This window comes from Pinus tabuliformis, chromosome Q, assembly GCF_031772625.1.
Source record: "Pinus tabuliformis cultivar Carrire ecotype Pingquan chromosome Q, CPIR1, whole genome shotgun sequence".
Lineage (NCBI taxonomy): Eukaryota > Viridiplantae > Streptophyta > Pinopsida > Pinales > Pinaceae > Pinus > Pinus tabuliformis.
Window position 1 is genome coordinate 32,802,215 of NC_142296.1, and position 12,241 is coordinate 32,814,455.

The 12,241-nt window shown below is 39.2% G+C and overlaps 1 pseudogene; it reads left to right on the forward strand.

Moving 5' to 3' along the window:
• Positions 1 to 2,799: 2,799 nt before the first annotated feature.
• Positions 2,800 to 12,241, forward strand: part of LOC149218132 (putative glutamate carboxypeptidase LAMP1) — a 33,944-nt pseudogene continuing 24,502 nt past the window's right edge.

Below are 12,241 nucleotides of genomic sequence, written 5' to 3' on the forward strand. Positions count from 1 at the left end.
AACGTGTAATTTTTTTTTGTGAATCTTACCAATTATATTATAAAATGCCAACAAAACGAATAAAAAAACAATATAATTAGCGAAATAAAGGAAACAAAAACATACAACAACAGTATAAATGATGAAATAACATAAGTACATATCATTCTCCATTGTCATCACCCTTATTATCTTCCTTGCTTGGCATGATAACACTGTTGTTCTCAAAAATATGTTTTGATCTAGGGTCGTGTCTTAATACGAACCACCAATCCCTATCCAACACATCTGGGTAAAAAAACACTTGGTTACAGTGTTTTGGGAAAACATAAGGTTCCCTAGCTTCATGCCACATCTTTCTAGAGTTGATAGATATCATCCCATTATCACGATCTTCCTTTACATTATTCCGATCAAAGGTGTCCCACCACTTGCACCTAAAAATAACACATTGGAACAAAGAGAAATCCACTTTAATGATATCTTATATCTTTCCAACGTAACCTAACATCCCCTGCATTAGGTTTTTATTGTGGTGGCTAGCACAACTTGATTGGTTGAACTTGACTTCCACTCCACAGTCTTGTGTCATGCATCCATCATTAACATCCTCCGTGTGAAAATGATGTCCATATGCCCACATAGATGGGAACAAATGCACCTATAAAAAAGTGAAAGAATCATAGTGTCATGTGTCTAATGATAAGCTTGCACCTACTCTTTACCATGCAACTCTTTCCAAAATTTTCAAGAAGCTCCCCTTCTCTTTTGTCTTCATCCCTTTCGTCGTCCCAAATTGATGCCTTTGGTGTGTTGTTGATATGCTTGATGTACTCACTAGCATAATAGAAAGACTCATACGCTATATACCCCTCTACCATAGACCCCTCGAGTTTTGCCCTTTGTAGAACAAGACCTTTCAATTTATTCATGTACCTCTCTGAGAAGAACATCCAACGATAATAAACCACCCCAACTGATTCAACTTCATCTACTAGGTGAATTAGAAGATGAACCTGCAAGGCCATGAAACTCGTCGACAGTTACTTCTCAAACATACAAACAGTCTCAGCTATATCTTGACGCCATCATGGAATGTTATCCATATGAATCTCCTTTGATGTGATCCAACATACAAAACCACATAATTTAGATATGGCACGTCGTAGGTCTTAGGGGAAGTCATGATTCACACACCCACACATGAGCAGAGGATAATGACGCTACACAGGTTAATAATACATTAAAAAAAAAATTATTATAAAATATCCCATTACATAAAAAAAAAAAAAAAAAATAAAAACATATTTTTGACATATGTACTCTCAGAAGGTTCAAATGGTCATGCAATTTCAACCCTGACAAACGGTCTTCCACAGTGAAGCAGTGTTGTAATGAAGACCCATATAAAGAAGGCACCCTCACACTCATTATAACTTCCTTAGCCAAATAAAGATCATCTTTCGTTAAAATCCACAGGACATCACCTTCTTTGAAAGACCAAGAGGGACGAACCTATCCTCTAGTTTCTTATCTTGGTCAATGTTTCTTTTTAGTTTTTGAAGAAATAAGATCTCTCCTAACAACCAATGTGTCACTTTATTTCGATGATATGTGCCTCCATAAAGAAGATGAAATGTTTTTAAATATATGCATGGGATCTAGTAAGTGGGCAATCTTAAGATGCTCCTAATATGGGAGCTCATAAAAGACAAATTTCCTTTTCATCCCAGTGGGAAATTTCTTAACATAGGTGTCGAAGAATTCTGGATCATAAAACGACAGCTCCCCATTTGAATCGAACATTTCTGCAAACTCATTCTCCTTCTCTCTCTCTCATATGCTCTAAGCCATTCAGATGGTGTCATTATTGCAAACCTCTGGGTTCTCTCTGGTTTACCATTGAAAGCGGATGTTGCTCTTTTCTAAGGATGTTCTTCTGGGAGGAAAACCTCGGAGTAGTCATACGTTGGCTTTCTGATCCAGGTGGATAATGGTGGCCACCTGCCTATTCCACTTGGACCCCCACCATTGTTTCTTTTAGTTTTTCAGTTTCCTTAATTATAGCATAGTTTAATATTTTTGGCAGTTTTTTGGGTCCTGAACACCTAGAGTCGTTTTGAGGCCCTAAACGACGTTTTTTGGGAAAATAATTGGTGGCTAATATGAGTTTTTAACTTGATATTCATTGTCAGCAGCTGTAGTCATCAGATAGATCTTTCTAACAATGTATCATACGCGTCAAACAAAGATCGTATGCCAAAGTTATGACCCCGCAAAGTTGATGTACCAATTTACCCCAATGGGGCCTATAGTTTGGCGTTTCATCTCCAAGGGTTAGGTTTTTGGATGTTTGGGGTTTTCCATTGCTTCTCAATAATAAATAGGCCCTCAAGCCTCATTATAACACAATTCAGAGGCATGTAGCCACCACATCTCTTCTAAGAGATAAGTTACCATCACCCGAGCTAGTCTTATTTCCATTATGTTTGTAAGCATATTTCAGTATTTGATATTAATGAAATGAAGTGTTATTTCTGCTGCATATTTGTATTTATAGGTATATCTGTAATTTGTTGTGTTCTTATTTAAATTCGGATTAGTGGTATCAAAGCGGTTTGCTCTTTCTCTGTTTTTCTTTGCATGTCCCCAACGAGGTCAGGATATAAGGAGTTAGGGCTTGAACTAGTCGAACCTTTGCAAGACTAGCCTCACAAATCTCGATTACATCCCATGGGGGAAGAAAATAAAGACGAGGGAGCAAGATATCCTATCAAAATATTGTTTGAGGAGGCCCTCGAGAAACAAAGGAACGCGATGATGGATAACTTTGCCCAGATCCTTCAAAGGTTGCCCATTGGCGGCGCATCCACATCCAGTAGCCACTCTGGAGGTGCCACTCCTTTTAAGGTACAAGTAAACTTTGACATTCCCATATTTGAAGGCAAAATAGATGCAGACGCCGTAGATAAATGGTTAAATCTACTAGAAGGATATTTTTTCTATTCATGATTTTTCCAACCAGGAAAATATTACTTTTGCTCTTCTCAAAGTTGCCCCCCACGTCAAGGACTTGTGGGAAACCTACTGTGAGCAAAAGGATGAAAGTATGCCCTCACTATTTTCAGCTGCACCCACTTGGAATTCGTTCCGGGACGCCATCAAGGAGAAGTACTACCCTGTCAGAAGCTATGAGGATAAATACATAAAGTGGACCACGTTGCGGCAGGGAAGGGACCAAGACGTGCCAAAGTTTACCAATGTTTTTCATACCCTTCGCACGAAGTTGGGTATCAAGGATTTTGAGAAACATTTGGTACTCAAGTACCACAGTTGCCTACACAGGTACATCCAGGATGAGATGGAGTTCTTGGACATATTCTCGCTTAGCACGATGTACCAATAAGCTGTCAAGATCGAGCAGAAGCTTAAATAGAAAAAGTGAGACTTTGGATCTGTGAATACGAAGTAAGGGAAAGGTGCCCCCAAACCGCAGAACAAAGGACAAAGCCAAGGCGGGGCAACCTAGGACAAACTGCCAAAGCTGCAAGCAAATAACAACATCGCGAGGCTGAATAAGGACACAAGAAAGTGGTGTGAGTTCCATAAGAGCTCCACTCACAACACAAGTGAGTGTCGGGCCAAACAGTCATTGGTGGCCAAGATGAAGGATTTTGAATCAGATGCATGTTATGACTCTGATTCAGAACTCGACAGGGGGAATGACAAAGGGAAGCAGATTATCGATGCAGAGCCCAACGCCACCATTGCCACCATGAAGATTCAGAAGGAGGAACTCGAGGATCCAGAGGAGGAGGAGCGCCTCTTCCACTCCCAGATGTGGGTAAAGGGCTCCCCACTACAGTTCATTGATGACAGCGGGAGCCAAAAGAACTTCATTTCAGCAAAGGTCGTGAAGCGACTGGGCTTATCGACCACAACACACCCACAACCATACACCATCAGGTGGCTTCACCAAAGATGGGACCTTCACATCAGCCAGCAGTGTTGGCTTCCATACAACATCAAGCCCTTCACGAATGTTATGTGACGTTGCTCCTCTTGATGTTTGTGATGTATTATTAGGCCAACCGTACTTGTGGAAGCGACATGTTGTGTATGAGTCAAGGCCTCACACTATTATTGTTACCTTGGGAAATAAGTTGTACAAGATACTGGAGGTAGCACCGCCTACTGTCATCTCTTTGGTTATTGCAAAACAATGCAGTAAGCTCATTTCCATAACCGGGAAATTTGTTTTCCCAATGATACGCCTTCAGGGAAAGAAGAAGACAATGACCACGACCTCTAGACAATGCCCCTTCGCACAACAACAACATATGGACAAGGTCATGGGGGAGTACGGGGACATCTTCACCTCCCTTACAGGGGTGCCTTTGCACTGTCAGGGCAAGCACTCCATTGATCTGACCCCAGGTGCGTCGTTTCCTAATGGACCAATCTATCAGCGCTCTGTTATGGAGAACGACGAAATCAAGAGGCAGATTTAGGAGCTGCTATAGAAAGGTCACATCCGGCCGAGTTCATCACCATGTGGGAGCCCAATCATGTTGGTACAGAAGAAGGATGGGACTTGGAGACTTTGTATTGACTATCTGGCGTTGAACAAGATCACTGTCTGGAATAGGTACCCGATCCCATGGATTGATGATCTTCTGGACCAACTTAAGGGGGCCAAATATTTTAACAAGATCGACTTGAAGTCCATATATCACTAGGTACCGATCGAACCCTCTGATGTGTGGAAGATTGCCTTCAAAGCCAAGGAGGGCCTTTTCGAATGGCTGGTTATGCGTTTCAAGTTGACAAATGCTCCTGCAACATTCATGAGGCTGATGGATGACATCTTGCGGTCATTCACCAACTCATTTGTAGTGGTATACTCGGATGAAATATTGATCTTTAGCTAGAGTTGGGAAGAGCACCTCCACCACATCCAACAAGTTCTCTAAAAATTGTGGCAATACAAGCTATGTGCCAATTTGGAGAAATGCACTTTTGGCATTACCCAGGTTCAATATCTGGGATATATTATTAATCAACAGGGGGTGCATGTGGATCCAGCCAAGATCCAAGTCATTCAGGATTGGTCAGCCCCAACCACTCTGACTGAGCTCTGCAGCTTTCTGGGTCTTGCCAATTTTTACCGCATGTTCGTGTTGGGGTTCTCTCATATCACTTGGCCCTTGAGTCAAGTCACCAAGGGAGGAGTGAAAGCAAAATTCTTTTGGTCTGAATCTCAATAGAAGGCATTTGTTACATGTCAATTTGTCACCATGACACTTGATCAGTTTATGGGTCTTTTTACCATCCGTGAACATGTTTGAACCAACTCCCTCAGAAGTCAAACAACCCAAAATATTTTGAAGTAGATGAGAAATTTGGGAAAAATAGTTGTCACACCTTGTTAAGTTCCACCTGCGCTGATTTTTCTAGAGTTTCCCGCACATTCGCTGGAATTAACTCTGAGAATAGCGCAGAGCTGCGCTCTATCTGCCACTATAAACCCGCGTAGGTGAATTCAAGAAAGTAAAAATAAAAAGTACATTCTAGAAACATAGTTGGTCGAATATTTCCCAACTGAAAGCTTCCAGGTGATGACTATTCGAACTATAACCCTTAGATGATGCATCTTCATCCCTTTTCTCATGGTAATCTAATCCCTCAACGAAGGAGTCTCATCCTCCTCTTTTGGATCTAAAACTCCTTCCTCTTGGCCTATAAAATGACTAGAGGGTAGAGGGATTGAGGAGGTTAGCACTCAGAGAAGACAAAATTATGTTGTTGGTTTGATATTTGAAAGCTTGTCATCTAAGGAGGAGATTGAAGGCATTTGGGCGGGACATGACAACATCAATGTGAAGGTTGTAAGGCTCCTCTTAATATTTGATTAATACAAATGAACACTTTCTCCCATTGATTTGTCTTATTGGAACAATGAATGGTTTACAATTGTTTATAACGTTTATTAAGGCAAAATTCAATTACGAATTTCCTTGATCATTAGGTTAAGTTGTTTGGATTATTATATCACATGTGCTTTTGATCCTTTTATGGTCGATGTTTGCAGGTCTTATCAAGCATTGAAGAGCTGCATCGAATCACAACAAGGGATCTTCATTGAGCATTTTGTGAAATAGGTAAGGGGCTCATCCATTAGCTACAATTCTTATAATTCAAACAACTTCAACTTAGGGAAAGGGTCAGTTCAATTGTCTTGTTTGTTTCTAGTTTCTGTTAAGGATCTAGGGAGATCGCTCTTGTCCGCAAGAGGGATTTGTCTGGTGTAACAAATTGGCGACTCCACTGGGGACGTCTTTGTTCTCATCTTTTTCCTTAGTTTTGCTTTTTGATTCTTCTAATTTATCCAGACTCGAGCCTTTATAAATTAATGACCTTTTAGATTTGTGATTTTTTGATTTTTTTTTCCTTAAAGTTTTTTACCCCTATGTTGTTCCTGTTTTCTAACAGAGCGCAATTTTGCGCCCATTTTTCCTTAGCAACAGAGTGCATGTGTTATGTTTGCCACTATAAACCCGCACAAGGCTTGAGAATTTTTGAAAATATAGCTTTTGCTTCAACCAAGACCTGAGTTTGTTTTTCTATAATTGTCATTATCTTTGTTTGGACTGCGTTGTGTCACTTATGAACTCAAATGATTGCTTTGTTAATGATTTTTTAGAATTAGGTCTTTTTGAGAGAATTACTTAGGGTTTTCCCTGGTTGATTTGTTGATTGATCAAAACAAGATAGATTGTCCTTTTTCTTATGATATTCTTATTTTGTTCTGTCAAATACACCGTTTAAGCCTTAGTTGTTGCTTATGTGTAGTCAAATTCATTTTGAATTGCAAATTGGGGTTTCTTGAGACCTAGTGCTTTGGTGAAGGAATTGTAGTCATTTTTACTTGATAAAGGAAATTGTTGCTTTCATCTTGGAATTTTTTCGTAATTACATTGTTATTATCATTAAATCAAAGCATTCATAGGGGAAAATGAGTTTTTTCCAACTCTCTACATTGATTTATGTGTGCTTGAAAGTTTTGAGCGGTTAGAGATAAAGAGTATTTTGGCTTATTTTATGTTTAGGGAAATCTGGAATTTAGTTTGTTGACTGCATTTACATTACATTATAGTGAAATTGGTTGCTTTAGAAAATTCGAAAAGTTGTGAGTTCTTGCATTTCATTTCTAAACAAATCAAAGAAACTCTTTCTTTTCTCTAAATAGGATTTCATCGAATTTGAAAGTTGCTATTGCATTTTAGAGTGCATAAAGATTTCTAGTCATGTCATAACATCATAAGTTTCACCTTCATCACCCATTGAGTAAAGAACATCTTAATAATACGACATTAATTAAAATTCATCTAGAATTTTACATTTTTTTAGGGCTCTTGTCACCTACAATAGCTTAAGTGTAGGGATTTGGAATAGGAAAGGAAGTAAAATTTCCAAAACTACAAACGAATAATAGAATCTTGAGTTAGGGAGAGTAAATCCAATTATTTTCCTTTTGCTCTAGGAAACTCTTATTGTACATGAGTTAAGCACGAGACCGTGTTGAATTTGGTGAAGTGATCATACCCACTTCATTAGCCTAAATATAGTGATTTGCACGTATACAACGGTACTGAAAGGTACTTGTGGTCACTTGAAAGTAAACCTCCAATAGATCATGTGGAGAAGCCTTCAAGGGGATTGAGCTTTTTACTCTGCCCTTGCATGTACGTCTGTTTTGTGACTATCCCCCTAGGTAAAATTGTTGTATTTGGTAAACTTAGTGACTATAATCCTAAGGCTCTAACTAAGGTGATGATAGAGGGAAGGTCTTGATGTACCTGGAACAGATGTTGACTAGACTCACTTGGACTTTTTGGAGGGTAATCTTTGCTCGAGATGGTTTATAGCAGAGTTACTTGCACCAGACTGTTTCATTAAGCAGGTTGTCAGGGTAACTGGTTCCAAACGCTCATTTCTATAAAGCTTTTCACCTTGATCATTGCGATGTTGGATTTCATCACCAACTAGTAATTATTGATCTCTGTGAAGAGTCATTGTGTGGTTTGAACTCCTGGATTTTTAGTGCGTGTTACTTTTTGTGTTGTTTTTACTTTTTAGAGACTTTAGGTGTAATTTAGATATTGTGTAATTAATCAATTGAAATTTTTCATTGTGGCAGAATTACCAAGACAATCACGTAGAATACTCGGGGATCCCCCTGAGTATACACCGAGTCAGTTAGAAGAGATTAAAATTGAAAAATCTAAATCACTAGGATCCAAAACTGCAACAGAAACTAAAACTTCTACTATTGTAGACTTCGATGTAAGAGGAATTGAAGTTAATCAACTGATAACATCTACTATTTTAGACATTGAAGTAACAGAAACTGAATTTGATCAAACTCAAAGATTAACATCACACTCAGAAGGAACTGATTTAAAAATTACTGAACTCGTTCAAACTGAATCAGATATTGGAGACATTTCATATACAAATCCCTTTTCTGAACCAAATATTGACGGACCTGAGTCTGATATTTCTGAGGTTGAGACTTATACATATGCTACAATGCATATTCCATATCCTCCACTTTCACCACATGTGAAACTCATTATTATTGATAGTCTCCCTCCTGGTCTCATTGCCATTGAAGAACTTGTTTCAGACGAAGAGGAAGAACCCATAGTTTCTACCAGTGAACCTACAAATATCTCAGAGCTTTTGTTTAGATCTCTTCACCCTAACCCTTGGTATTTCACACCCTTGAACTTTTTAGGACAAGGGATTCCGCGATACACGACTCCTTATTCTACCATACCAGGTTTTGATTGGTCTATGATGGCTTCTAGAAGTACCTCATCAGACACATCTATGTTTTCTACTTCTTCGGAGTCAACATTGTATGGTGGTTTTCTACCACCTAGATATCACTCTCTTGTAGGAGCTTATTCAGGAGCTTCTTCCTCGAACTCATCTTCAAACATGTCAACTGGTGTAATTAACCCTACCAATGAAGGTTTGACATTTGAACAATTTATTAATATCATTTCTGGTAATATTGGCAATCCACAAACCAACCAATAGGTGGTTATTATCCGCCTGGGGTTCAACTGTCATATCCTCCACCCAGAGGAAAACCTTTTGTTGGATCTTACCCTATAGTTGGGGGGCAACCCCCTACCAGAAATTACCTTAATTATGCTCAAATGCCTCAAACTGGTTTTGGTTAGCGTGTTATGCCTCAACCCACTATTGGAATGCCTTACCCTACAATGAATACCATCTGGAACCCTTCGTTAAATCAACAGTCAATTCCAGTTGCTTCTCAAGTTCCTTTGTATCAACCTGTTCAACCTCTTGGACAACCTATACAACAAATACATTTTCAAGGTATGCCTTTTCAAGTGCAACCAACTGTCCAAGTTAATCCATCAACAACTACCCAACAACCACTTCAGCATCCCGTCCCGAGTACTCCTCAAACCTTGGTACAACTTTTTATACCAATGATTGTTCAGAACCCAGGTTCAGGTTCACCTCAAACTCCCATTCCAGGGGTATCGCAAGTAATTGTCCCACTTATATCACAAGTTACGGTAGAACCCCTTGTTCATTTTACCTCAGGTATCTGGTGTTCAATCCATTCCTACAATTCCGTCATTACCCCAAATATCTGTTGTACAACCTAACGTACCATATATGCAAGTACCATTTCAAGGGCCACCTTTCCAAGGTCTACCCCAGAGTCAGTTTGTTCAAGGTCCACCTTTTCAAACTCAATTTCTCCAAGGTCAACCTTTGCAAAATCAACCCTTTCAAGGACAGTTCGTTCAAGGTCAAATGGGTCAAAGTCTCCCTTTTAAGAATCAACGATACCTAGGTCATATGTTTCAACAACCGCAATACGGTATGGCTCATCCTAGATATCTAGGAGGTATGCAGATTCCAACTGCTAGGCTATCCTAGGTATCCTCCTCCTGGTATGGGACTTGTCCCTTAGGGTTATCAATATCCATCTCAAGATCCTAATCGCCAGTTTCCCTTCATTGCAACTTTGGATTTGCCTGACCTCTCTCGGTTAACTAATGATCCACTTCTTTATTACCTTGTTGGCCATCCATTCCTACTAAGTTGTCCAATGCTATTCCTAAGTTTGAAGGTAAGTCGGGCGAAGATCCATCCAACCATGTTATGACCTATCATCTTTGGTTCACGTCCAACTCATTAATTGACGATTCTATTAGATTATGACTTTTTCAATGAACCTTAACTAGTTTGACAGCCAAATGGTATGTAGAATTGCCGCGCACTTCCTTCAACACATTTAATGCCCTTGCTACAACTTTTTTGACCCATTTTCAGTTACCCATTCGATATGATAATGGAACCAAACTTTTAACTTCTTTGAAGCAGTCAACGTCAACCCATATCTCAGATCACATTCATGAATGGAGATGAAGATGTCGCGTGGTTAAAGTTTACATTCCATACTAGATTTTGGTCGAATGGTTCATAAAATCTCTTTTACCAATAATAAATAAAGATGTGGCCAAAGGGGGTGTTGTAACTGAAGAGCGGGTTATTGCTCGTGCTTAATACCTCGATCTTGTTTATACTCAGTTTGGTACTTTGTATGAAAAGATCCCATATTTACCCCGACCTAGTCAAACTAATTCAGCCCTTACAGTATCACATGCCGCAGATGGCATGATTGGTTATGTGAGCCAAAAATCGAAGAACAAAAATAAAAATTCTAAGAAAACTTAGATTTCAGTTCTATCTGATTCACCTGAAGAAGATCCTTCTCCAGGGCTTACTTCGGAAATTAATGCCGTAGAGTCATCTACCAACAAGGGTAAGCAATCCAAAAATAAGAAAAAGGGAAAAGGAAAAGTTAAAAAAGACACTTGTTCTAAGGAGAAATCAAACAAGAATGAATCGCCTGATGAAAATAAGAAACCTCGATATCCTTGCCTAATTTGTGATGAAGATCATTACACAAGGGAGTGCCTACATTGTGACGAAGTTTCCAAATTCATCAAAATTTCACCTACACCCATTGTTTTGAAGGATCCTTTTCCTCCCCAAGATAGTAAAATGGTTTCTCATGAACAATCCTCCAAAGTTATGGTAGCAACGAGATCCAAAGTTTACATGTCAAAGAGTCCTGTTGAAGATGGAGATGACTCCAGTCTAGCTGGTCAAACTTCCACATCTACTCCTCCTTCTGAACCGTTGCATATTGAAAAACCAAACCCTGATATGATAATTGTCCACCTCCTAAGGTTATGCTTCGAAATTCATACTTTAATCCTCATGCTAGGGCTGCTCAGAACTATAACATCGAAGATTTGGCTATGTCACCTTCAACAATGTCAGCTCTTGAAGTGCTACAAACTTGTCCAACACAAAGGAAGTTATTATTATCATCCATAGGAGCAGTAGATCCTCATGACTCCAATTTGATTGTTTTCGATCTCGAAAATCATGTCCCACGTCTCCCGCACCAATTGGCTTTTCAGATACCAGTTCATGTCAAAACTCGACGAGTTTTTTGAATAGTGATTGACGAAGGAGCATCAACATGTATTATGTCCATTTCTTGTTGGAAAGCTTTGGGTTCTCCAACAATCAATCAATCTCCCACGACTTTGAAAGCCTTTGATGGAAGAGGTTTTCGTCTGTATGGACTTTTAAATGATTTACCAATCGAATTAGAGGGAAAAACGGTTGCAATAGACATTGAGGTTATTGATGCTCAGCTTGACTATAACCTTTTGCTTGGTTAGAGCTGGACTTGTGACATGGCGAAAATAGTCTCGTCATATTTTAGGATGATAAAGTTTCTTCACAAAGGAAAAATTGTGAAAGTAGACCAATTATCCTACTATACCTCAGACCCTAATTCCACTGGTAGTGTGCCTTTTGTTGGAAAATCAATGACTCCATATGAAGAAGTTGGTGTTGGTCTTCTCAAAGACTCATCTTTGATGGGAACTTTCGCGTTCCCTCCACCCAATTTCCCTCATAATGATACCCAGATTAACATGATTACATCAAGTACTTTCGAATCAGGAGATCCGTGGAAAGTACCTTCAGAATTAGAAATGATCTTATATGGAAATGAAATGCCTCGTAGCCCTTTTGAGTTAGCCTATGAGGCAATTCAGTCCTTTTCCAACTCATCAACATCTGAAGACAATCGAATGAATATGATTATTGATGAATATTCTCATTT